Source organism: Taeniopygia guttata, chromosome 8 (genome assembly GCF_048771995.1).
Source record: "Taeniopygia guttata chromosome 8, bTaeGut7.mat, whole genome shotgun sequence".
NCBI lineage: Eukaryota > Metazoa > Chordata > Aves > Passeriformes > Estrildidae > Taeniopygia > Taeniopygia guttata.
In genome coordinates this window covers 24,618,591-24,645,571 of record NC_133033.1, presented here as the reverse complement: position 1 = coordinate 24,645,571, position 26,981 = coordinate 24,618,591, and the positions used below count along the sequence as shown (strand labels likewise).

Genomic DNA, 26,981 nt, shown 5'->3' with positions numbered 1-26,981 from the left:
CATTATCTGCTCCCAACAAGCAGGTTGGGTTAACATGCAGGCCAACACTGTCAGACCCCCACCCAACATTCACCGCAGCAAGAGAGACAAGAAAGGCTCTTTTAGCAAGGTTTTATTCCAGCAAGGTACATCACATGAAGCTGAAGGAAACCTGGCGAGAAGGAGGATGGTGCAGGCAGCTTAAGAAGGGGAAGGGGTGAGGGGGCAGAGCTGAGGGCAGGGGGAACTGGTCTCTAGGGGAGGCGGAGTGGCCATCAGTGATACCAAGCCAGTGAGAGGACAGGGAAAGGGGAAACTGGGGGAAATGAGACAGAAGTCCAAATGGGAGTCTGTCTTTCCCCCCCCCAGGAGGACCAACTCTATGGTAGTTCATCACTGCCCTCACCAGGGCAGAGGACTTGAGAACTGACTGAGAGCACAGAGCTCATGGGATGCTACACAGGGCTGGCAGAGGGACAGCTATCCATGCTCTTCCCAGAGCCAGCAGGACACCTCAAGAGCAAGCAGACGTTTAAGTGACTTGAACACTTAATCCCTCCCAGTGGATTTAATTCAAATCAGTTAATTACACCACACCCTCTGGAAGCTCACACTGCGTTACCCACGAGTTTGGGTAAAGCACACAAAGAGATTTCTAGATCTAAAAATTGTAGTGTGGCAGAGGAGTCAAATACAGCACAACCAGGAAATTCTGATTACGCTCATCAAGAGCCGTGAAGAAACCCTTGAAGCATGTTTACTGCAAACATCTGCAGCAAACAGAGCTGTAATCCCAAAATTATCTTGTTAAACACTTCCCCTACATGCTGTCCATCCCACACAGCCTAAAGGGAAAGTCTTCATGGAATCACAGAATGTCCTGAGTGGGAAGGAACCCCCAAGGATCATCCAGTCTAACTCCTGGCCCTGCACAGACACCCCAGCAATCCCTGGGAGCGTTGTTCACACTCTCCTGGAGCTCTGGCAGCCTTGGGGCTGTGCTCATTCTTTGGGGAGCCTGGGCAGTGCCCAGCACCTCTGGGGAAGAACCTTTCCTGGTGTCCAGGAAAACCCTCCTCCTCCAGCTCCAGCCCTTCCCTGGCTGCTGTCCCTGTCACAGGGAGCAGAGACTGGAGCTGCCCCTCGGGAGGAGCTGCAGCCCCGGTGAGCCCTGCCCTCAGCCTCCTCTGCCCCAGGCTGACCACAACCAATTCAGGGCTGTACCACAAGCACACACACAGTCCTGCCCTTGAGCTGGAGCTGGTGAGCCCCACCCTTGGCAGATGCAGGCGAAGCAGTGCCTCTAAACACATCTTCAAGGACACTCTGGTATCACCAGCACAGGTTGTTTCGCTTCCCTGATAGCTGGTGGTGTCACACCATCTGTGACTGTGCTGTTGCTGGGGCTGACAGCATTCCTTCCCAAAGAAAGAGCACCTCAAGGCAGCACCACCAACAGTAACTAAGCTGGCCATACTGTTTAACTGTATATTATAGGTAATCAAAGAGATTAAGTTACCTGGAGAACAGAGGGTTGTGTGGAAACCTTCCAGCAGCTTTTTAGGATGTGAAGGAACCTACAAGGAAGCCAGAGGGGGACTCTGCATCAGGAGTTGTGACACAACAAGGAGGAACAGCTTCAAACTGACTGAGGGGAAATTTAGGTTCAACATAGAGAAGATATTCTTCCTTCTAAGGGTGGGCAGGCCTTGGCACAGGGTGCCCACGAAGCTGTGACTGTCTCTGGAAGCGTCCAAGGCCAGGCTGGATGGGGCTGGGAGCAACCTGGGAAAGTGTCCATGCCCATGGCAGGGGGTGGCACTGGATGGGCATTAAGGTCCCTTCCAACCCAAATCATTCCATGACCCTCTGATTCTCACTGTTTTACTGGTCAATTTCCAAATTGACACTAATTTATTTACAAATTACACAGCAAACAAGCCACAGTTTAGCCTGGCCCTGTCATGGAGAGACATGACAGGGCCTTTCCCTTTCTCCCAGTGCCATAAATCCCAGCCTTGTCATGGAGAGTCAGCCTTTCCCTAAGTGCCTAAATCTCACTTTCACCCAAAGTGAACTCTACCTCTAGCCCTGTTTCATTGCCAGGCACAGTTTCAGACACCATCAGTACCAAGCTATCAGTGGATAGCTGGATCACTCCTTGAGTCAACAGCCTTCTGTGTTCTCAGCTCATACTCACTGGAGGTGACAGACTGAAGTGGAGAAGGGATTATTGTCTTGGAAGGCAAACTATAACACAGTAAATCACAAGAAGAAGCTACACAAGCACACTGACAGAGATTATTACTGGAATATTTTCATTCTCAGTACATTCCTGGATAATACATTTGTACAGGATATGTCAAAAGATAAGGAGAATAATGAGATTTTTCCCATGCTGAGCACAAGCTTACTCTGGAGTTAGTCTCACCAAGTGGAAAAGCCCTGAAAATGAGTAAACACAGCACAATATAAAAATCATTGCCAGAATACGTCTCTCAAGTGTAAGAAAAATCATTAGAGGGAGGTTGTTTATATCAAGTTGTCCAATTATTCTTAAAAAATCAAAGACACGAACAAATTTAAATATGATGTGTGACTCACCAGCACAGTCATTAACTTTCAATCTACTAGGAGAAGAGTAAGGGGTAGAGAATAAGCTAAGTAATGACTCAGACTTTTTGTATGAATGTCACCCTCCATTTGTATCAAATCAGATTACAGCATTTTATTTGGTTAGATTGATCCTGTGATTGTATAACAGAAATAACAAATACTCTGTTTCTACATGACTTTGTCTAGCATCCTGGAAAATCACTGTAATGTTATTTCTTAATTTAGGGCTTCCCACACAAGGAGGAAGGATTACCTCTGACTCCATGTAGGGCACCCATCACTCCACTTCCACCACAAATGGAAAAGGGGATTCTCTGCTGATGTGCCAAGCAGACCCATGGGCCAAGGCCAAACGGATGAGGGACAACAAGGACAAGTGCTGGGTCCTGGCCTTGGGTCACCCCAACCCCCTGCAGCTCCGGGCTGAGGGGAAGAGTGGCTGGAAAGCTGGAAGAGGCCCTGGGGGTGCTGGGGACAGAACTTAAAAATGAGCCCAGGTGTGCCCAGGCGGGCAGAGGCCAATGGCCCCGGGGCTGTGCCAGCCCTGGTGTGGCACAGGCCCAGGGCAGTGGCTGTGCCCTGTGCTGGCCCTGCTGAGGGACCTCGAGTGCTGCTCCAGTTCTGGGCCCTCATGGCCAGAGAGACCTGGAGGGGCTGGAGCGTGTCCAGGGCAGGGAATGGGGCTGGGGAAGGGGCTGGAGCCCCAGGAGCTGGGAAGGGGCTCAGCCTGGAGAAAAGGAGGCTCAGGGGGGACCTTGTGGCTCTGCACAGCTCCTGACAGGAGGGGACAGCCGGGGGGTCGGGCTCTGCTCCCAGGAACAGGGACAGGAGGAGAGGGAACGGCCTCAGGCTGTGGGATTGGACATCAGGAGAACTTCTTCATGGAGAAGGTTGTCAGACATTGGAATGGACTGCCCATAGTGGAGTCCCCTCTCCTAGAGGTGTCCAAGGAAGTGCTCTGGGCTGGTGACAAGGTGGGGATCAGTCACAGGCTTCTTCCAATCCCAGTGATTCTGTAGTTCTATGACTGCTCTCCCCATGCCTTGCTAGGGAACTGTGGGGTGGGAGGAAGGGTTCTGAGCAGCAGGGCAAAAAGTCCAACCTTTGTGCCACATTTTTGGAGGACACTGTGAGGTGAAGCTTGTCAAGGAAGTTGACATAGTGAGACAGGAGATTTTAAGATCTGACTTCCTGCTATAGGGGAGGTAATAGATAAAAAGATAGTGAATCTTTAAAAAAAGATTACTTGTTGGCCTGTAAGCAATTACGGAAAGTATCGGTGACACAGCAACAGTGGAAGGAGGGCTGTAAACACTCTAGCAGGGCTGAAAGTCTGGAAAAGCCCCAACAATCACCACCAGTGTAAAGTTTCTCCTTTTCTAGTGCTAAAGGCTACTTGGGAGGCCAAAAGTGAGGAAGACAAAAGTTGCAAAATTATCAAGCCACAGATACACTCCATGATACAGGAGGCAAGGCTTGGCGAGTCAATGGCATCAGAAATGATCCTTTAATAAACTTGAATAAGGCTGGATTCAAAACACCCTCCCAATCTTATATTCTGCAAGGAATGGCCTCCCCAACAGGAATATTCAAGAGGCTGGAAGTATCTCTGTCTGAATACCCACACCTGTGTCACACTGGCCATGGGAGTTCCCTGGGCTGGAACCCAGCCAAGTGCTGTAGTTTCCCCAAAGACAACATCTGCAAGTCTGAGGAAGAGGCAACTGATTCAGGGCACAATGGTTTATGTTACAATTATCCTGCTTACGCAAAGAGGACTTAACAAGAACCACTCGCTGCAACAGCCTGTAAGGTTATGAGAAAAACCCATGTCCCCATATGTGAACTCGCTGTATGGCCAACTCACAGGAGGATTTCAAAGTGGAACTGAGTAAATTCAAAGTAAGGAGTTAATTTGTTCAAGGAATGAAAGAGCTCCTTGAGTTGATACATTTAAATAACTGTTCTTCAACATCGTATTTTACTTCAACTGAAATTGCACTGGAAATAAAAAACAGCCTTGAGAAAGAGCAACAAACTCAGCTGAGAGATGCCAAGAATACTCTTTAAAAATGGCAACAATCACTATCCTTTGCTACAGAAATCAAAGCCATGAGGCAGAGAGTTTAGATGGCAGAGTCTCAAAATTGGTCAAAAAACCTCAGGCAGCTGACCAGTAATCCCCACTGCGTGGGTCAGGCTTATGTGGGAAGCAGCACACTTGTTTTCCAGCATGAAAGCCAAGAAACAAAGAGGAACATGTAAAATCTGATGGAAGTTCAATGAAAAACAATTATTAGGATATGGACCTGAACCAATTAGAATGCATTACTCAAGCCCACCTCTGCAGGTAATTTACTATGAGCACAGTGCAATTAGGAAAAGCAGATGGAAAAATGCCCAACTTTTCTATACAGTAGGAATTTGGGACCTAGTTATTCCACAAATAAACTTTCCATCATATAATCCTGGAATGATGTGGGTTGGAAGGGACCTTAAAGCCCATCCAGTGCCACCCCTTGCCACAGGCAGGGACACCTCCCACTGTCCCAGGCTGCTCCAAGCCCTGTCCAACCTGGCCTTGGACACTTCCAGGAATGTTTGACAGTTATTTTTTAAGGGTATTTTCACTTTTGGAAGCCCAGCTTAAAGGCTCACTTTTCAAATTCAAGATATTGGGTGTCCCAAATACCCAGAGCCAGGCTCTCTGAAATGGAAAAACTCAATGGCAGTGGCAGCTTCCAAAGTCTTGCCAGGAATGCAAACACTTATGCAAGAACTCCTAAAATAAAATGATAGACATCTCAACTGCAACACCTGACTGGGCAGAGCTTTTTGTTGACTATATTCCTTTAAAGCTCATGTGAAGGGGGGAAAGGAAGGGAAAAAACCTCCCTGCTTTCCTTTCTTACCTGGAGCATTGGCAAAATTTTCCACTTGCTCTGCTGTGCTGTGGTCAAGAGCTGCTGCCTGCCAAAACCTCAGGATCCCCCTTCCAGAAGCTTCACTACTACCACGGCAAGAACTGTTGCTGCATGATTTAGAGCTCTAAAATCAGCTTCCAAAATTCTCATTCCAAATCCAACCCTGTTCCTTGGGGACAGCACCAAGCTCAGCCAACTTCTAAGCATCTCTGAGCCAATGCCTTTTAAAGATTCTATTAAAATCATGAGGGTTTGGTTATTACATATGTGTAACTTATCCATGCCTTCATTCCCCTTCTTTTGCTTCCCTGCTGTAACGTAGGAATGGTTTAGAAAAAAAAAAAACAAAACAACTGTAGGGAAAACATTAGAATAACCTTTTATTTAAGTATTTATGGGGTTTTGGGGAGAGAATCCAACATGCAAAGGTGCCTGATGCACTCACTTCAACTAAGGCAGCTGACAGTCCTTCTTCACTACAGTTAGGCAGTGGTGTCACAAAAAACCCCAAAAAATCAGCTAAAAATGGAACGAGCTGGTAAAATTTAACAGCCGGCTACCCGTCAGTAACGCATGTAAAACAAATGTAGCTGACCGTAAGGTCAATATTTCCTTTCAATATCTTTTTCAGTTCAATTGGTATCAAGTTTGGGGATTTCCTGGCCTCTTGGCACAGGCTGTAGCCCCAGCCAGGCTGCTGGCACTGCCAGGCTGGAGGAAGGATTGCATGCACAAGGTATGTTTTGTCATCTCCCACTCGTCATGTCTGAACAATGTGACTCAGCTTTCGGGTTTTGGGCTCCTCACTCCAAACACGAGCTCTGGTCACCGTCTGCAGCCAAGGGGACAATTGTGCAGCACTTCCTTTGGTCTCTATGGTCACATCACTTAAAGCATGACAAAGTCAGAGTCACTCAAGGAAATCTGTCTGGACTTTCTAGTAAAAGTAAGCATGAACAAACTTCTGACGCTGACATTTTTCAGACTCTTTAAATGCTGAGAGTAAAATTTATATGGAAATATTTCATGGCTATTGACAAGCTGGAGTCTGAGTAAGTAACATAAATATATGTTTTACACACAGACACAAAGACAAACATAGACATGCCCAACACATATATTACATTTTTGAGAGGAGAAATGAAGTACTTCCATAACAGTGATCTTTGTCTTGTAGCCAACCCTTGGCTGCTGAGCAAAGCCAGACCTGGAGCAAACCCCACCTGGCTCCACACAGCCAAGCCTCTGGCCAAGCAGACCTTCAGCCCTGGATCTGAGCTGTTGCACAGAATCCCAGACTGGTCTGGGTTGGAATGGGCCTTAAAGACTGTCTCATCTTGTTCCATGCCCAGGGATGCCACTCAGTACCCCTGGTTGTTCCAAGCCCCATCCATGCCACCCTTGGGTATTTCCAGGGATGGAGCAGCCACAACCTCTCAGGATCAAGCAGCTCCTGAGCTGCCAGCTTGTGTTTGGAGGTAATCACATTTTGGCAAAGTGTTTGCACAAGGGTTTGATTTTCTGCACCAGACTTGGCTGGGCTCTCCTCCACCCTGCTGTCCTGCTGGAGAGGGCACACAGTGGCACCTTCCTGCTCAGGGACCACGCTGGGAGCGGTGCCTCACTGCCCCTGCCCGAGCTCCTTCCTCTTCCTGCGCCGTGGCTCTCACAACTTCCCCACGTTCTCTGGCAGCTCTGCCAGCCCTGCCCTGCCAGCCAGGCCCTGCTCCTGCTTTCTTCCAAAGCCATAAAATTGCATTTGGAATTTTTGCTTTTCTGCCCCACCATTCTGCACGGATTCAGGGTGCCAACAGGGAAAATGCCGAGCTGTGGCACAAGCTACAGTGCCACCCCTGCTGATTTAGGAGGAAAGCTTTGAATCAGGTGCCACTTCATTTTTAGATAACTCTTATCTACACAGACACAGAGTCAAGCCCTGAAAGGATGAAGGGAAGGACTGAAGGCACTACAAACAAATGCCCAACATTCCCAACTAAGGTTTTGGAGAGGGATTAAGACTGATGCATTAAAGAACATCTTTATAGAATTATTGGGAAATAAAAAAAAAAAAAAAAAGGTAAATTTCTCTTTACTGTAATATGACTCTACTAGTACCAGTGGTTACACAAAGCAGAAAAAACCCACAGAAGTAACAAAACCCATAAAAACACAGCAACTTAAACATGGATTTCAGGAGTGTGATACAATAACTCTCAGTCACTAAGGAGCCACAAACAATGACTTCAAAGGTAAAAGGACAGCAATCAAAGGGAGGAAGAAACCTCAAATTTGCATATCCCCTTGTTAAAAGAGCTTTGCAAAATCCGGGACACAAGGGGGACTTTCATGCTCCTCTCTGAGGCACAGAGGATAGGTTCAGGAAACTTAAATGAACTATGACTATTCTCTTACCAAACTACCTAAGCTTCTAATTTAACTATTTCTTAAGACACCGAGGGCTCACTCCCTCCCTTGCCAACTCAAACTCTCTCTCAGCATATGAAACACCCATGGATGTGCTGGCTTTGTGGTGAAAGGGAAATGACTGACACATTACAGGGCAGAGAGTACACAGTGCAGGTGTTTGACCACTTTTCAAGAAGACTTTCTATAAAGAAAATAAGCACAAAGAAAAGAAAATAAATAAAGAAAATAATAATAAATAAAGAAAATTTGGAATTCTTGGAAAAAGTAATTTAAATATAAAAAGCAAAGTAACACTTGGAAGCGTGCCCCAGCTGAAAGCAATTGCTCAAAAACCTGTGTGGACATGTGCTATTCCAAGTGGAAAATGCCAGAGAAATGCAAGATGTTGGCAGGCTTTGCCATTAAAAGAGCTGGTTCTCATTACCATCAGCACAGGCTTCACAGCAGCTTCCTCAGGGAACCTTACAGTGCCTGGGAAAGCAGGGAGTCTGAGAGCATCATCACTGAAACAAACACATACCCATAAAAACACTCTGGATTTAGGGAAAGCCAGGACCTGCTTCCCAGCACCCTCCTCTCAGATGCTGTACAAGCTCTGTTCCCATTTTTAAGTTTTTCACCAGCACTGTCCTTGAGTCAAAGCTGTGGGGCTTTGGTTACACAGAGAAAATGACTTGTTCTTCACAATATAACAGTCCAAAAACACCAGGTTTGTGAAAATTGCAGAGTCCTGCCTTTATCAGGAGAGAAAGGGGTGTTACACTCAGTGCTATGGTTGGAAACTCATGACCCATTCTGCTTGGATTAAGGAGGAAAAGGATTCAAACAGAACACCAGCACATGAATAGTTTGTTCTGTATTTTATAGAAATTGTCAAGGACAAGAGATGGCCGCTATTGCAATGTTCACTTTAACACACACCCATATTGATTAAATTAAAGAACAGATGCACCTCAAAAGTATTTCAAAATTCTCCATTATAGGCTAGTTTTGAAAACCAGAACACAAGAGGATCAACCAGAAAATTTCCATTTACTCACATTCCACAACCACCTTCTCCCCAAAATGTAGTTTTATGTTGTTTCTTCCAGTACTGCCAGGTCAGCAGCAGCTGCTGGCTTTGCATAGAGCTCCAGTTTTGCATGTGAGGTCCAAAGGCAGAGTATTTGGGATGGAGCATGCAAAGTGATGGTACATGCCACAGCCAGGGCTGCTCCCTGTTCAGTGCAATCATCCACAGGTGCTGTTTGCTTTCCCCTGAGATGGGACAGAATGGAAACTTCTGCTTGGGGACATTTGTTTTTAGCATCCATGTGACAGTGCAGTAAGTTAAATGCACGAGAAACACAGTTTTAGTAATTAAATCCTATTTATAATCTCTACCCTTAAAAAACAGACATGGTAGTGGGAGGGACAGGGAAACAGCACAAAAAGTAACTTCACACTGAACCTGTAAGGCTAAATCTTCCTATTTCATGGTCTGGCCAAGGCCATGGAGCAGATGGGATGAGACAGCCTGAACATGTGCGCCCAGTTCTTACTCCATCAGCTTCATCTATCCCAACATTGCACTTATCAGTCCTGTCCTTCATATATGTTTCATAAAATGCAATCCCCTGGGGGCTGGGACTGCCGCTTACAGCAAGAAATACACATTTTGTACAGATCTTATAACAAGATCTCTGTGTGTGCATAAATAAGGACCTTTATAATCCCAGTAAATAGAAAAGGATAATTTATTATAGAAGTGCACATTCCTACTCATCTTTGCAAAAGATATGAGCACTGATAATACCAGTAGGAAAAGAAATTAGAGTCTTACTGATTTATGCTGAAATCATTCTAAGGAAAATACCAGATGAATATCAAAAATTAGTCAGTTCAACAGCTTTACTATCAGATAACCACAAAAAAAACACAGATGAGACTGATACATCTCAAATAGTTCAGAACTTATGTATGTGGAAGATTTTGACCCTGTGTTTTATGTCTCCTTCTTAAAGTTGCACATTTAGGGAAGCTGGAAAGATGGAAAAAAAAGAGTTTTGTTTGCAGGCTTAGCTGTATTTTTTAAAGTACACTTTCAGCATCCTAAGCTGAAGTAATGTTGTTACCAGGAGAAAAAGCAGCTCTGTACTGTATCTCTGTATTCTCTCCAAGTTACCAGTGCTACCACTCATCTGGAAGGAGATTAAACATCACAATTAAAGAGGGCTTGCCAGCAGAGCTGTGCAGCCTGCACAGCAGCCCAGTGCTCAGAGACACCACAGGCACCACTCACCCAGCTCTGACACCAAGCCCAGAGACTGCACCCCTTGCACAGAGCAAAGGGCACTCACAGAGCATCACCTCTGTGCTCTGAGGGATATCTGTTTGGAAGCACATGGAACTTTACCATGGAAGCACCTGCTTTTCCCCCAGGATCACTTAAAGAGTCTGGGATACTGACACACTGACTCCTACTCCGGCTGTTTTGTCAGTCCAGATCCCAAAAACATCTTTCCCAGGCCCCCAGCCAGGGAATAATTAGCACTGACTACATGATTGCAGAAGGCTGATCAATTGCTTTATTGTATTATCTTATACTATATTATACTGTCTTGATTAAGAAACTCAGTAACCCTTTCAGCCAGTCCAATACAGCTATGACATAACTGGTCAATCCATCCAAACACCATCCAGTGTCCAATTAAGAAATCACCCTTTGGTAAACAAATCTCCATGGCACATTCCACACGTGCACAACAGCAGGTGCAACAAGTGGAGATAAGAATTGTTTCTAATTCTTTCCTCTGATCTTCTCACAGCCTTCCCCAGGAAAATGCCTGGGAAAGTTGTGCCTGCTCTCTGTGGGCAGAGAGCTGCTGCCACACTTCCCCACATGTGCTGAGAGTCTTGGAATTACCAGCACACACAGCAAAAGTGCGAGCTGAGATGGAAGTGTCATCCCCACAACCCACTCTCTGGGAAAGGAAAACACTCTGGGGGAAAAGCTGCAGTGTCTGTGTCCCCTGGCACAGCTGAGACAGGACCAGCACAGGCTGAGGAAGCACCACTGCTGACAGCCCATAGTGTACTCATGAGAAAATCAGTCAAATCTGTACACCTGCCAATATGTGGCTGATATTTTCTCCTCACCAACACTGGTTGGCTTATTTCTTAGAGAAACTGCATCATTCTGTATAATACCACAGAAGGGACCTCAAAGCCCATCCAGTTCCACCCCTGCCAAGGGCAGGGGCACCTTCCGCCAGCCCAGGCTGCTCCAAGCCCCATCCAATGTGGCCTTGAACACCTCCACAATGTGTTCAAACTGGAGAAGTAATTGATATTTCTAAAATAAGTCCATGAATTCTCACTTGCAGTATCACCACAATATTTTTCATTTAAAAAAGTTAAAGTTTAAATGTTTTGTAGGTCCTTTTGCTTTCCCCATAATTCATTTAAAAAGAAAATATTGGAAGCTTTTGTTGCTGAGTTTGGTCTTGCTTTGGAGACCACTTTCCCCTGTCCTAGAGCCCACCTTCCATCCCTGCCTCATGGGCTGAGTAACTCTGCTCCAGACGTTGACACACAGGCTACTGGAAATTGGTACAGTCAGGAAATTTGGGTCATCTCTCTGAGGTAAACAGTAAATGAAAATCCTCAGGAAAGTCTGAATACCAAGGTGATGAGGGGCTGGTTTTTTTATTCTTTTTAAAAAAAGGAAGAATTCTTTTGAAAGTATTCTGTTACTACATCACATTATAACCTAGGGCACTGATGAGGTCATTTCCATTACTAAGGCAGGTTCTGGGATTTGTTTTTCAGACTACTGAAAAAGATACAGTTGTATCAGTGCTACAGCAAACCCAGACAGGAGTTCATCACCTCACAGCAAGATCCCACTGCCTCTGCCCGCCAAATCAAAGACAAATTCTTCCACAAATTATATAGAGCTTCTGTTTAGAAAGAGACAAATGAAATAAAACCAGACCAGTGGCAAACTTGGTTTAAAAGTGTGTCCCATGAGTTCCCCCCAGGCTTTAACTGGAAGCTGAATCCCTAGCTGAACCAGAGCTGTAGGGAAGGACCTGCTTTTATAGCTTAAATCATGTCCAGACTGTAAGGCACCAATATTTTTGATATGTACTTGCCCATCAATGTCAACTAAACAATTAGGTAAGAATTCTGTTTTGCTCCCTCAAGGCCACTCCCCTTCCCCAGATACAGAGGATAAGTGCCCTGAAGGATAGGGAGACTGCTCCACAGTACTGTTATGTGTCAGGTAAAAAGTAAATTGGAATTTAATCTCTCAGCTCCACATTCACCACAGGCCATACTATACTTTGAGCTTTTACCTCTTGAGCTAGAAATTTTCCATGGCGAAAAAAAAGTATTTTCTCATATTTTCTAGTCAGTTTTCATATACTTGAACTTCTGGGTACAAGGGGGAGACACCTCCTTCTCTGGATGCTACTTGCTGCTACCCCTGGTATTTTCCATCCCAAGCCATTCAATTAACTTCATGTGATTTGAGTTCACAGTTCCCAAATCTGAGTCCCACTGCCAAGGCTGTCCTGTTCCAACCCACATGGAAGTCACCGAGGTTGCCACATCCCTGGATACTGCACATCAATTCAAACACTCCAGCAGAGCCATTCCCATTATTCCTGCAGCAGTGTGCACCCAGAAGGTCATTTCTGTATTGCACTGGGTTCAGCCCTTGGCATTGCCAGGAAGAACTGAGGTTATCCAAAGTGTCAGTGAAGTCTGCTCAATGGCTTTGCAGGAGGGAAATACTTAGTGCTCGTGATTTTTCCCCTTTGTGGTATGAAAATTCACGAACTGAAGGGAAAAACTATGGCAAAACCTGAAATATTTCCCATTCTAGCTGGTTTAGGCAAGCTGGCAAAAGTAACCTATTCAAAGTGACATGAAAATTATACTCGTGATAACAATGTTCAATGGAATATATTCAAGTTAAGATGACATCAAATATGCAACTCTAGTGATGCAGCAGCAGTGGATAACTTTTTCTTTTTTTTTTTTGGGGGGGGGAGTTTGGCTTTTTTTCTAATTTTTTTAAGAAAAACAAGTCATAAACAGCACTTGGTGCCAAGAGTCAAACGGATGTTTTTCCAGTGTAGATTGACTGGGCATGTATGAAGAGATTAATTTATGTGATTCAAGCATAAATCAATATTTGCATTTCTCTTTTGTTATGGATCCCTGCCACAGGGGAACAAGAGAGTGCAGGAAGGTGGACAGGGCCAACATGAAGATTTGGAGAGACAACAGTGCTAAAAGAGCATTTATCCCCACTATATATTGAAAACTTCTCACTAAAAAAAAAAAAAAAACAAACAATAAAATAAGCATATCAGTTTTAGATTCATGCTTTCTGTCTGGAATCCTTAGCAGGCTGAACAACTCTTGGTAACCACAAAGCAGCTGATCTTATGCGTGAATAGCTTCACGTGCATCTCACCCTACTGAGGTGCAGAACAGCATCTTCTGCCAGGAACATCCACTGCAATTACAAGTCCTACCCACACCACTGCTCCTCCCTTGGGGCTGGAGCATCCAACAGGAGAATGCATCCCATCATCCACGTGGGAAATTCTGCACTTAGCAGTTCAGGCGGCCGAAGGGATTTTCCCCAAAGGGAAAGCACAAGGTCAAGCTGTGGGCAGGGGTCACCAGCAGCTCCAGCTCCCCAGTGAAGGGGACAAACCCCAGCGCAAAGCCCTGGGCTGCTGGGGGAGCAGCACAGGGACTGGGGCAGCAGCTTCTGCACAGGTGGGGCAGGGCTGGCAGAGCAGATCACCCCGCACCTGTGAGCGTGCGGGTCCCCAAGAGGCACGGGGAACCCCCATGGAAACCGGGCTGCTCCAGGCCAGGCTGCACCGGGCTTGGAGCACCCCGGGACAGCGGAAGGTGTCCCTACGCATGGCAGCGGGTGGCACTGGATGGCTTTAGGGTCCTTCCAACCCAAACCATTCCGCGATTTTGGTCCGTGATCACGCCAATGTAAGTGAACAGAAACCTGCTAAAGGCCGTGACCAGAACTCTTACAGGCGTTTCTCTCGCATCAGACCCAAGAGAAACGCTGCTCTCGCAGGCGTTTTGCAAAACCTTCCCTGTGCAGCCGCCCTGCCGCACTTCCCCACAGCTCGCACGGCCGGTGCTTCCCGCCGGTGCCCGTGCCGTGCCAGCCGGCCGGGCACGGCTGGGGAGCTGAATCCCGGCTGAACCGGCTGGATGGGGATGGAGCTGCGGGACCCGCGCCGGGACCCCGCTCCCACCCGCTCCCCCCGCGCTGCCTCCCGCGTACCTCTCGGAGCCCCGCGGAGCGAGCGCAGGGCCGGGACTGCGCCCCGCGGGGCTCCGCCGGCCCGGCCCGCACCGGCACGGCCCGGCCCGGCCCGGCCCGGCCCGCCGCGGGGGCGGCTCCGCACCGGCCCCTTCCCGGCGCCGCTCCTCGCCCGCCCTGCGGCCGCGCCCGGCCCCGCTGCCTCCCACCCCGCGCTTACGGCTCCGGGCTCCGCCGGGCGCCTCCGCTCCGCTCCCGCCGCGGCCGCTCCGCGCTCCGGGCGGGGAGGGGCCCGCGCCGCCACCGCCTCTTAAGGAGGATCCAGGCGCCGGCCGGGACTGCGGGGACAGCTGAGAGGGGACAGGGGGTGAGAGGGGACAGGGGGTGAGAGGGGACAGCGGGTGAGAGGGGACAGCGGCGGGGCTGCGGTGCCTTCGTCACTCCGGGCGCTGCGGTGGCTCCGTCACTCCGGGCGCTGCGGTCACCGGAGGAGCCCCGAGCGCTGCCGCGAGGAGCGCTTGGCCAGAGCCGGAGCGAGCGACTGATGTGGCAGAAAATAGTAACCAAATAAATGGGATTTGCATTAAACTATCCCCTGCGTTAAAAAGGCCTTGGTGTCGAGGCGGCGGTGGATGTTGCTGTGGGAATATGCCTTCCTCAAGGTGTTTGATTCAGCAGGTGTGACCACAAAACGCTTTCATTCTGTTCAAGTATCTCGTGAACATTTGCACGTCTAACACTTTCACTTGCAGACTCTTGGTTTTGAAAGGATGGGTGTTGAAACAGCGGTGACTGTGCCCTGTGAACCTTGGCCAGGTCCACCAAGGTGTTGCTGGATCACTCAGTCCCCTTTGGTCCACTTTACACTTCCATCCAAAAAGTGGAATTTTAAGTCATTATTAATTCAATCACTTTTGTCCTTAGTGATGATTAAAGAAGACCTTAGAATTCCCTTCCATTCATTCACAATTTTTCTTTTTTGCTTTAATAGATTTGAAATTGAAGTGTTTTGAAATATACTGAAATTGGAAATTTTTTTTCTAAATTGTATTGCATTACTTGCTGCATTGTTTCCTGCTAAACAGGGAGTGGCCTTAAACTGAAGGAGGGCAGGTTTAGATTAAGAAAGAATTGTTCCCTGTGAGGGTGGGGAGGCCCTGGCACGGGGTGCCCAGGGAAGCTGTGGCTGCCCCTGGATCCCTGGAAGTGTCCAAGGCCAGGCTGGACAGGGCTTGGAGCACCCTGGTCTGGTGGAAGGTGTCCTTGCCCACGGAAGTCCATGGGACTGGATGGGCTTTTGGGTCCCTTTCAACCCAAACTATTCCATGAGTCTATGATCCTTTGTTTAACACCCAAAAAAAGTATTTCCTACCTGGGCTTTTGGAGCTCACAGTGAGTCAGTGGGAGAGTCTGAGAAGCTCAAACCTCAGCTGCTGCTCACCCAGGACCTGCACTCTTAACATGACACCTCTCAAAGATGCCAGTTCTTCTCCAGACATGCCAGAAGATGAGACAGAGTTTCACTTCAATGTTGACGTCAAGCTCTTTCCGAAGACCCATTTTTACGCTGGGGCTTTGCACAAACTCAGTGCCTAAATTGGAACTCACTTCTTTGAAAAATGTGGTCTAAAATAAGCAAAGATAAAGGGGAAAAGAAAAGGCTTTTAGATTACTCAACCGAGACCTCAAAGTGCAGCAAACCAAAGGATACTATTCTGCAAGTGAGGGGCACGTAGGTGGCATTCACATTGTATTAACAAATTTAAGTGTCTGGCAAAGCAGGAGCCACAATTAGAGGACAGCAAGCCACTCCTCTGCACAAAGCAAAGCCAGAAGCCTCATTTTCTCCATTATCTTACTGGTCCCCTGCTGTGATACACTGAGGGGCTGAGCCACTCTGGCCACCACTGATGATCTAGTGGTCTGGCTCATTTGTGAGGGTAGGGAAGAGATGCCCTGTAAGTGCCGTGACAAAGAAGGCAAATACATGTTTAGAAAGCCAGCCTAGGACTGCCAGCTCAGAAAATGCCTGTTTGATGTGGTAGCCTCCTCCTCCACATCCTCAATGTGCCATTTGAGGGAACATTGACCAGAAAAATGCAGCGAATCCATGATGGTGCCATTATTTGGGTCCTTTTGTCTTCCACATCACCCACTGTCTGCAAACCACCTCACCTCATCTCTTGGTAGGAATAGACTCTGAAATGTGTCACACAAGCTCAGTATTGGTCTGGAGACATGTAGAGATGACAAAAACATGAATAAAATTGTTCTCATCGAGTTAGTTACCCTCTCACCTTTGACTGGTGATTGATCAGTGAGGCTGAGGGTCTGACCCCCTCATGTGTGCTCTAAACCCTCCAAATGCACTTCTTTGACATGCCCAGGAGATGCCCTGCTGAGCACAAGAGAAGTGAAGCTCCCAGCGCTCCGAGGTGACCGTGGGTGCCCAGGGCAGGTGTGAGCCACGTTCCTGGGGGTCCCCTGCTTCATCTTCTCCCTGACACAGCCCTGCTCCAGCACAGACCTGTGTGGAGCCATGTGCTGCTCACAGGCCTGATCAACTGCCCCTGAACTCTGCCAAGGAGGGGGCATCTGCACACCCAGGGTTTATCTCTGACTCTTGTTCTCGGCATTTTAAATCTCTCCAAAGCGCGATTCCCAGGGGACGGCTCTGGTTATTGTTTTTGTGGTTTTACAGATAGCAAATGCTGGAATAAACACAACCCCCAGCAAACAGGGGAACTCCAGTATTTCCATTAGAACTCCCAGAGTCAGCTCTGATTATGAAAACTCCAATTTCTCCCTGGTCAAGGAAACAGCTCAGACTCCTGATAAGGAGCTGAGTAACTAAAAGTCAAAAATTCCTCTTTCCTTCTTGTTGACGCAAGGAGAAATAAAAAGCTTTTTTTATACATTGTGACTGTTCTTGTTACTTCATATAATTATTTTTGATCTTAATCCTGATTCTTCAAGAAAATTATGGGTAGGGTTTCACGGTTTATTTTTTTTCCCCTGTGACAAAGGAAGTTTAGCAGCTGCCTTCCCCCATCCCTCATTCTCCCCCACACACCGCGAGTCCTGTGCCGTGGGGTGCCTAACCTTGGAACGGGTTAAGAAACCTCCTTCTTTTGTCTTTTTTGTGAATTTTGTTGTTCTAATTTCAGGTTATTTCAGCCCACTAAGAGCTGCCTGCTGCAGTGTCCCTGATCCCCCTGCCCTGTGTGTGTCTGGAGGTGCCAGAGCCCCCAGACCCTCCTCCCCTCCCTTCCTGCGGCATTGGGAAGGAGCCCTGGGCTGCGGTGAGGCAATGACAGCCTGTGGAAAAGGGCCTTGAGAGGCACCAAAGAGATCTCTCCTGAAGCAAAACTTTAAGGGAAAGCATGCCAAATTACAGGGGCCCTCTGAGTGTGTCCTCAAGGGTATAGCTTCAGGCAAACCATGGAAAAGGGAGAGTGGGAATAGCAGGACAAACACGCAATTAAGTAAACAAGAAGGGGGTATTTTGTCAGATGCTTCACACAAACCGACTACTTTCTGCCAGACATTTCACCATGTATCAGAGAAAAATCACTCTTTGATCAGGCTCACAAACATGAGGTGTTCCATGTTGCTCTTGTCAAAATATCTCTCCTCCTGTGGTGAAAATCATTATCTATAGCACCATGAGGTGAGGGGGGGGACTGTAAATGTGCTATTAAGATTTCTCCAAGTGAAAATTAGCCATTTGCTTATCTATTGCATATTCTGACATGGTTTAGCTGGGGTTCTGCCTAAAGCAGGATTTTCAAGCTGGTGCTTCCTATCATTGACATCTGGCATCTGGCAGAGTAAATGCATTCCTTTTTACCACTTTACTCCTTAAGACCATTTATCAGATATATCAGGACTGCAGAAAAATGGCTTTTCCTCCAAGCCAATTTGCCTTTGCCCTTACTTCCCCACTCCCACATAGAAATATTTCCCCTATGACATAAAAAAATAAGTTATAATTCTGGAGGACTTTCCACTGTGAATGAGAAAACTTTGCGCCAGAAGGGACTTCTGGAGGCAGCTCTCAGTCAGGTGTCTGATTCCTTGATATTCCCCTCCTTCTTTCTCTCCCTGCTTCTGTCTACAAGGTGATTTTCTGGGGCTGTGGCCGAGTCACCCATGGCCCTTATGGAAACAAACATAAAGGGCTAAAATAACAGCAGGTTTCAGCCACAATCCTGTGATCCTGAAATATCCCCCGAGTGCTTGAAGTTCAGCATGTCGGGGGAAACCTTCATATTAAGGGAGAAGTCAGTCCCTGTAATTGCCTGCTATTGGATCTGTGGTGTCTGTCCTCATAAAATGATGGGATCACAGGAGAACCATCTGGAAGGGACCTCAGGAGGCTCCTGTCCAAACTCCAGCTCAAAGCAGAGGCAGCTCTGGCCTCTGGCAGACCAGGGCTTGATATTCACAACTTTCCTTGGGAGGAAACTGGCTTTTCATGAGACTTTGACGTGTGGCTTTTCAACAAATTAGAATAATTTTATACTGAGACTGATCCTATTTATACTAGGATATTTTAAATGAGATGAGTACAGGACTAAATATTTTATTAAATTATATACAGGAGTGCCACTTACATTATGGATGTAAATAAAGTTGCCTCAGTCTAAACAAAAATCAGTCACTAAAAGAGGCAATAGAAAATAAACCCCAAACATTTTAAGAATATGAATGCCAAGAAGCTCATTATTCTGAAGTTCTTTTGTCCTCACTGTCATTTCCCACCTGCCTTCTTGCCCAGCACCTTGTTGACAACCGTGCCCAGCAGTTTGCCCTTGAAAATATCATGTGGTTATCACATACTTGTGGATATAATTTAATGTTCCCTGGGAAGAAGTGAGGACTCACAGGTCCAGAAGTCTCAGCTTTGTCCTGTAGCCATTATTAGAGATAAAGTCAGTGCAAACAAAAAGCTACAAGAAATGAAATTCAGTTTGAAATTCATACTAAAAATCAGTAACTAATGAAGACCTTGTCATGAATACATAAATCAATAGAAATTAAGTCAACCCCACTCCTAAGAAGTGCAAAGAACTCCCCCAGGTATCACAAGAAAACTGAGAGGAGCCCAGAGACTCTACTGGGGATATACTTTTGAAGATATATATTTTCATTAAATAGCTGAAGGTGTTTGGACAACCTTGTTTGCCCTTTTGAGAGTAATGGCACCATCAACATTCACTTCACACTGTTATTAACATCATGGGTCTCTGGTTTTATGGTTCATTCAGGCTCTTCAAAGACAACACTCCATTTAAAGGGTAACTTGCACATTTCCTCTCTCAAATGAGGCCATTTCTGTTCTAATGCCTTCCTTTTCTTTCCATGAAGCCATTACTCTTCGGCTTCTCTGTTGCCTAAAATCAGTCTGAGCTCTGCTGTGACCACAAGAGACTCAGTTCCACATCAGAAATTATAATGGAAATCCAGGAGCAGTGCAAAACTCCAGGTGTGACAGACCAACAAGAAGCTCTGAAGAAATGTGTTTGCTGAGTTTTGCATCTTCTTTGACAAACACTGCCTTCATCTCCTTGGGTTATTTATCCTCATTCTCCTGACTGTTACTTTGTTTGTGTCACATCCATAAACTAAATTAGACATGAAAACCCCACATCAAAGACTGATATGAGACACGTACACCAGGCAGAGGACTGGGTTTATTTTAAATATGTCCTAACATTCAGGAAAGTTCCTAGATACCACTGAAGTTTTTGACTATCAGGAAACTTTATTCCCTAATGCCCTAAATCTATTATATTGTTATGATGAAGGCAAAGCACATAAAAATATTTTCTAAACACAAAGAAACATTCTGTAAAACAAGTTAAACTCAAATAGGACAATTTTTTAACCAGTAGGAGTTATGGACCCTCAATTCTTTTCTATCACAGGAAAATAGATATTTTTGTGTGCTGAGGCTGAATTTGAATTTTCAGGATATTGCTAGAGCAGCAGAACCTCAACATACTGATTCAGTCTGGTACCAAGCATAGTAATCAAAAATAATCAAAAATAATAATCAATTTTAAAAAATAATTTAAAAAAATAAAAAATAAGTCTTATATGGAACAATCTCCCAGACTGCTGTTTTGGGAAAAATTGAGTCAAAATTTTCAGAATTCACAGAAAAGTGAACAATTTTTTACATCTGCAGAATGAGGAAATTGTATTTTTTTTTTCTAGTTTGGTCCTTTGTTTGACACTGAGGAATAGAGCAGCTGGAAGTTAAACATGTTTGCCTAAAAATACAAATAAAACCAAGGAAATCAGGAGCCAGCTGTTTCTCAGGTACTGTACAGACTTGCAGATCTCTCCCTGAGAAACTATGAAATCTTTTCTCTATCTTATAAATGGTGAAAGGCACTCTGGAGTAAGAGCAAACCTAAAGATTTCTCACTGACAGCTGAATTTCTGAGTCGCTGTTCCTTAGCAGATTGATCCTTGGCGGTCACTTTACACAGCAATGAATATTTCCATTATTTATTTCTGAAGTGGAGGATCCTTGTGAGTAAAGACATCTGCTCCCAGAAATAGCTGGAAAACATCAGGATGAGGCAAACATCACCCACACCACCCTGCCTGGCAGTAAGCCATCACTCTCCCCAGAATAACAAATAGATCATTGTGAAAGTAGAAGTTAAGAAACCGAAGTAACACCTGGAAATATTCAAAGTCACTATCACACAGAGATCAACACAGAACAGTGGATAAATACATGGTGCATGCAGAAGGATTTTTTTACAACTCAACAAACATACCTGGGCATTCCAATAGAGCAAGAAAAAGGTGCATTTAGTGTCTCAGGAGTATCCCAATTAGTCTTTTTGTACAATGTTGATTTACAGAAATACTCTGGGTAATTTTCTTATATTTTACCTCATTCTCTTAAACTTTGGGGTCTGCTGGCCCCAGCCTGGCATCCCTGGTGCTGCTGCTCAAGGCAGTGTGAGGCAAGGAAAGGTTTCCAGCCCTGTGATCCCTGTTCTGTAGCTCCATGGACTCATGTTCTGCGCTGGGACAGAGGGGTTTGGGGGGTGGGGGGAGTCTAAGGCAGCTAAATTCCTAAGGAATTAAAATCTCTGTGGTGGATGATTCCTAAACATGAGATGTGCTGTGGGATTTTCACTTGTTCTCACAGTAATGAACAGGACCCTCCCAGGATAAGGTAGTTCTTTGCTACATAAGGAAATTGAGGAGGTCCCTATGATTCTGTGAAAAAGGGAGCACCTTCCCCTCAAACAATGGCTCTTCTGGCAGGGCCTCTCTCCACAACCCTGCATTTAAACTCCATCTCTGTCTCACTTACCCCTGCCTTGGGAGAGAACCAAAGATCAGAGTGCAGAACACCAGAACAGGAGGGTCAGGCTGGAGCTCAGGGACAGGCTCTTCCCCAGAGGGTTCTGGGCACTCCCCAGGGAATGGGCACAGCCCCAGGGCTGCCAGAGCTCCAGGAGGGTTTGGACAATGCTCCCAGGGATGCACAGGGTGGAATTATTGGGGTGTCTGTGCAGGCCCAGGGACTGGACTCCATGATCCCTGTGGGCCCACTCAGGATATTTTCTGACCCGATGATTCACGCCTTATCTACTCACCCATTACAAGTATCACTATCTACTGGAAAAGAATACACAGTAATTTGCCAAAGAAAACAAACTTTATACAGGAATTAGTAGAGGATGTTATTATTTGAAGGCGCATAATCCTTTTTATTAATGACTAAATGGGGCGCATTGAGCTTAGTCCTCAATGATTATGCTTCTTTACATTCCTGGATATTCCCAAAATAAATTATGTGAAGGGACATAACTCTGTACTTAGAGTGAGTCCAACAGGGCTTACTCCTGTGGAGGTGCCAAGTAAAACATCTGAAGAAAAAATACCCACAGATTGAAGCATAAACTAGATTTTTGTCAGTATGTGATGTGGAAATGTTTCAGCCTGCTAGTGGCAGAAGGACACAGTCCTGTGCTACTTGCAGGAGCAGGCAAGTGAATGAAACACATGAGGAAAACAGCTCACTGATAATATTGATAATTTCATAAAGACCCTGGTGAAGAATCAGCATGGCAACAGGGTACTCAGGTATGCAATTGTTAGAAATAATCACGATGCAGAAAATAAGGAGAATAAACCAGTTCTTGTGCTTGACACATCTGCAGAATTTCTCTTTTCTCTTTTGCACTGTTTGGGGGAATTCAGCCCAGCTGCCCTGGTGAAACAATGCTGACTGGAGAGCAGGGGCCTCACCTGCAGCTACACCCTCCACTCCTGGGCCAGCAGACCCAAACCTTCCTCTTTTTGCTCTGCTTGCTTTTTCTTTTAAACGCAGGAGTAGCATAAGCCAACAACCAGCATTCACCAATCGTTGTCAACACCCAGAGCTCAGCAAGCAGGTTCAGCACAGCTGACATCAGCATCCCCTCTCATTTGATGCCAAGCACCCAGAGATTATTCCAGCACTTTGCTTATCAAAACAAACCCTTGTTTCCTTGCTGGCTACCTCTTCCCTTTCCTCATAGGAGGATGGTATCTTATTCAAGGAATGTAAAAATATTCCCTGCTGCCTCTTCCCTAATGAGACCTCTCCCAAACAAAACTTCCTGTGGAGACAAATTTTGACAAAGCTGTATAAAATCTTGCCTTCAATCCTGCAGCCAGCTCTGTTTCTCAATATGACTTGGTACTACATTTTTATTCTGTTGTGGACACATTTGCCAGTGGGATTGAACATCTCATAAAAATGCATGGAGGCTTTAAGGACATCTGTTTCAGTCCAGGTCTAAATCAGCAGAACTATAAGGTGATGGAAGCTTCTCAAGTCAGGACATCACTTAAGCCCTGTAGAAGTCCCACTGATGTCAAAGAAATATAAACATACGCCTAATTTTAATTGCATGCTTAAAGGCTGGTCTGAAATGGGTCACAAATCGCCACGTTCTCTATTCGTTCTGAATTCTATGGGATCATTTCCATCAGGGGAATTAATTCTCATTAACACTTTCATTTTTCCAAGACCAAATCCTTTCTGCATTCTCTATGTATAAACCACCCGAAGCTTAACCAGGAGAAAATCCTAAAGCATAAGTACCTGACAATAAAAACTACATTTCTTACAATAAAGTGCTGAAAACAAACCATTACTATGCTTAATGATTAATTTGCTACGTCTTTGGTTTTCAGCTTTGCCTAAGGCTGCAGGCTGTTCTTCCAGGCCATTACTTGCTACAAACATCCAATTTCCTATGTGTTTCCTTGGGATTTATTATAACACTACTGAGGGGTAGAGGTCACCAGAAGCCTTTTCCACCCATACTCCACCTCTCCAGTGTGGTTCTCAAGGCCTCTGATTTCTGATGTCCCTTGGGGAATATCACACATTGTCTTGGTTTGAAAGGCAGGTGTCTGCTAAGGAAAGCAGGAGCCTCCCTTGGCGTGGAGAAATATAACCTACAAATTACTACAATTTTGAAATTAAGGGTTTTTCAGGCAAAGGTATGAGGACAGGAGTTCTTTACTAGTATGGTAGCAATACAAACAAACAGCAGCAGCTCTGTGCCAGCCCCAGCCAGAGCCGGGAGCGCAGGCCTGGCTCCTTCCCTGCGCCGCAGTGCCAGGGAAGGGATGGAGGAGAGGCTTTGCTCCACAAACCCTGGGCAGCCGATCCCGTGCAGGTGGGCACAGGTCCCTTGTTTTAGTGAGGGGGTGTAAATAAGGTCCCAGTTCAGTGGCTGCTCTCACAAGCAGAGGCTCACCCCATGGCAGAAGCAGCAGCAGTGAATTCCCTTCCCTGGGCAGCAGCTCCAACCGTGCTCCGAAACAACTGGCCCAGCCCCGTCTTTTACCTGCCCAAATCTCTACCAGCCCAAATCTCATGGTATCTCTGCCCCTCACAGAGAAACTTCCAGGTAAGAGAAGTGTAACCAGATGCCCTCCTCCCCTGAGCTTGGCCACCACTTTTGTTTGTACCCTGTTGTTAGTGTTTCCTAGTAATTTATGGGAAAAAAGATCCATAACTAAAAAGAAATAAAAGGAAACAACCTACAACGCTCATCAGTAAAGAATAGACAATGGAATGTTATCAGTGATGGAATATACAGAATCACGAATGGTCTGGGTTGGAAGGTATTGAAAAGTTCATCCTGTTTCATGCCCTGCTATGGCCAGAGACACTTTCCACTGGCCCAGTTTGCTCCAAGCCCCATCCAGCCTGGCCTTGGACATTTCCAGGGATCCAGGGGCAGCCACAGCTTCTCTGGGCACCCTGTGCCAAGGCCTCCCCACCCTCACAGTGAAGGATTTCTCCCCAATATCCCATCTAATCCTGCCCTCTGGCAATGGGAAGCCTCTTGTCCTGTCTCTCCATCCCTTGTCCCAAGTCCCTCTCCAGCTCTCCTGGAGCCCCTTTAGGCACTGGAAGGGGCTCCAAGGTCTCCCCAGAGCCTTCTCCAGGTGAACACCCCCAGCTCTCCCAGGCTGGCTCCTGTCAGGGCATGACTCCCTGGTAAGTGGGTGTCACTGCAGGCAATGGACATACCTTGCTCTGGCTCCTCTGGATGGACACATCCCCCTCTTCTCCCAGGCCAGCCCTGAACTCAAGCTCTCATATCACAGCTCTCTGCCACCAGCCACATGAGAAAAGGCAATTAAAGTGTGTCCTGCTACCTAAAATCCCAGTGTCATTGGGATGGAATGTGTGTTCCAGGCAGGGCTGGAGGGATTCTCAGGCGCTGAGATAAAACTCTCAGAGCAGCTGTGCTCAGAGTAGCTCTGGCACATGGAACAGCCCCGGCTCCTCGGCGGGATGCTGTCCTCCAGCAGCCACTCCCAGCACAGCTCTGGGGGGACTGGCCCAGCGTGCCTGGGAGGAGGAAAAAACAGGACAGGGGTTTTGCCATCTCTCCTGCCTCTCACAAAGCAGTTTGTGCCTGCTTTGCTTCTTACTACCCCCTCCCCATTCTTTTGTTTCTTACTACCCCCTGCCCATTCTACTTCCCCATGTGCTGCTGAGCACCCTCCAATATTTCCATCACTTCTCAGAGGGAGAATAAGATGATCTGTAAGATATGATTTTCCCCTGTATCTAGATGAATATTTCCTCCATTACTTCATCTGCTATTTTTTAAGACACCTGAAACTCTTTCCTCAACCAGTGTGTCCATAGAAGGTGAACTGTCATGGAGCCAAGTTATGTATATTTACCTACTTTATTACCCTCTCAGAACTCCAGCCTTCCAGGCATTTACCTGGTTTATTTCTGTGTCTGAACTTCTTCCAGCTCTTCTCTACTCAGAAGAGTATGACAGGATCTAGGTGGAATTGCACTAAAAACCATTACATCCCACTCTGGTACAGGATGGGGCCAGTTTCAAAATCATACTGGGTTAACTTCCTAACAACTGGGAAGTTACTTCTTTAAGGAAACCATAATTATTGAGCATATTTGATTTACTGCTAATCAACCCATTATCAGCCAGCTGGAAATTTCAAGGAGTTTTGCATTTGAGATGGCAGAACTTCATTTTCTCCCTTTTGACAATGCTTCACTCAAAGTCTGTTACTAAGCTGCTGTCCCTTCAGCCATTAGTTTTGTAAAACTCTCCTGGGAATGGATGTTGGAATTTTGAAGGGGGACATTACCATTCCTGGGTATAAGAGTCATTTTTAGCCCAAACTTTAACAAAATACCTGAAGTTCTAAAAATTTGATTCACTTTGGAAGTCCTAAAAACATATCTTGGATCCAGACCTTTTCTTTTTGAAATTTTCATCCTTCAGTATAAAACATCCAGATGCTTTATTGTTTCTAAGAGCTGAGCAGTAATTCTAACATTCTTAAAGGTCCCAGTGCTTGCAGTTCTAACTGAGCTCAGGTCATAAATCCAGGTTAATAGTGCTCAGAAAATCCCAAGTAGTCCAGCAGACACAGAGGGCCATCAGCAAGGAAAGATTAGGTAGAAAAAAACTAACTGCTCCTTCCCTGATGGAAATTACTTCCAGTTTCAACTCACCACAGTTAAAAAAAGCTCCACAAAACTGAAAGGATCCCAAGGAGGAGATCCCTGCACTGAAGCTGACTTGGGAACTGTTTGTTCTAGCAAAGGACTGCTCCTCCATGCCAACTCTGACAGTGCCAGAACAGCCCTGTGTTGTTACTGCAGTTATGCAATACCTAGGATTGTGCCTGGCACACAAATTGTCTTCAACTCTCTTCCCATATTAGAGAAATATCCCTTTCTTTCCCCCATTCACAGCCTCAAGTGATTGGATGGGAATGCTGGAACAAAGGATGAGAAGGAAGGCCAGAAATTCCATCTGCCACTGTTAATTTTACCTTCTTTGAGTGCAACAGGCCCCTGGTACAAATGGCGTGCACAAGCATGGTGAAATTCTGAACCCATCAGCACCACACTGTTCTGGTTTGAAAGCAAAAACAGTGAGAGACTCCAAGTCAGAAATACAATTTATTAGGAAAAGAGAAAAAGAAAACAAAAACCACTTGAAGAGTCAGAATACAACCTGACGCCCTTTTAGTCAGGGTGTTGGTAGCAGTCCAAATTGGAGTGGCTGCAGTCCTGGAGTGGCAGATGAGGTTCTGTGGGAGCAGTGATCCTGTAGAAGGGTGCAGTCTTCCTCTGAAGGTCCAGTAGAAAATCCCAGCTCTTCCTCTTGGGAATCCAGTAGAAAAAGCTGAGTCTGGTGTCC

The 26,981-nt window shown here is 46.1% G+C and overlaps 1 protein-coding gene across 3 annotated transcripts in view; it reads right to left on the bottom strand.

Moving 5' to 3' along the window:
* PLA2G4A (phospholipase A2 group IVA) overlaps nt 1-14,585 on the bottom strand; it is a 70,224-nt gene extending 55,639 nt beyond the window's left edge. Inside the window, exons 1-2 of one of the 3 annotated variants that reach the window (XM_072932733.1) lie at nt 14,462-14,553; nt 1,499-1,556 (exon numbers count right to left, since the gene is read on the bottom strand). The gene's annotated coding sequence lies outside the window, so the exon portion shown is untranslated. Of the gene's footprint in view, nt 1-1,498; nt 1,557-14,262; nt 14,366-14,461 lie in introns of those variants that run through there. The other 2 variants (XM_072932732.1, XM_072932734.1) reach the window with 2 other exon arrangements.
* Between the last annotated feature and the right edge of the window lie 12,396 nt (nt 14,586-26,981).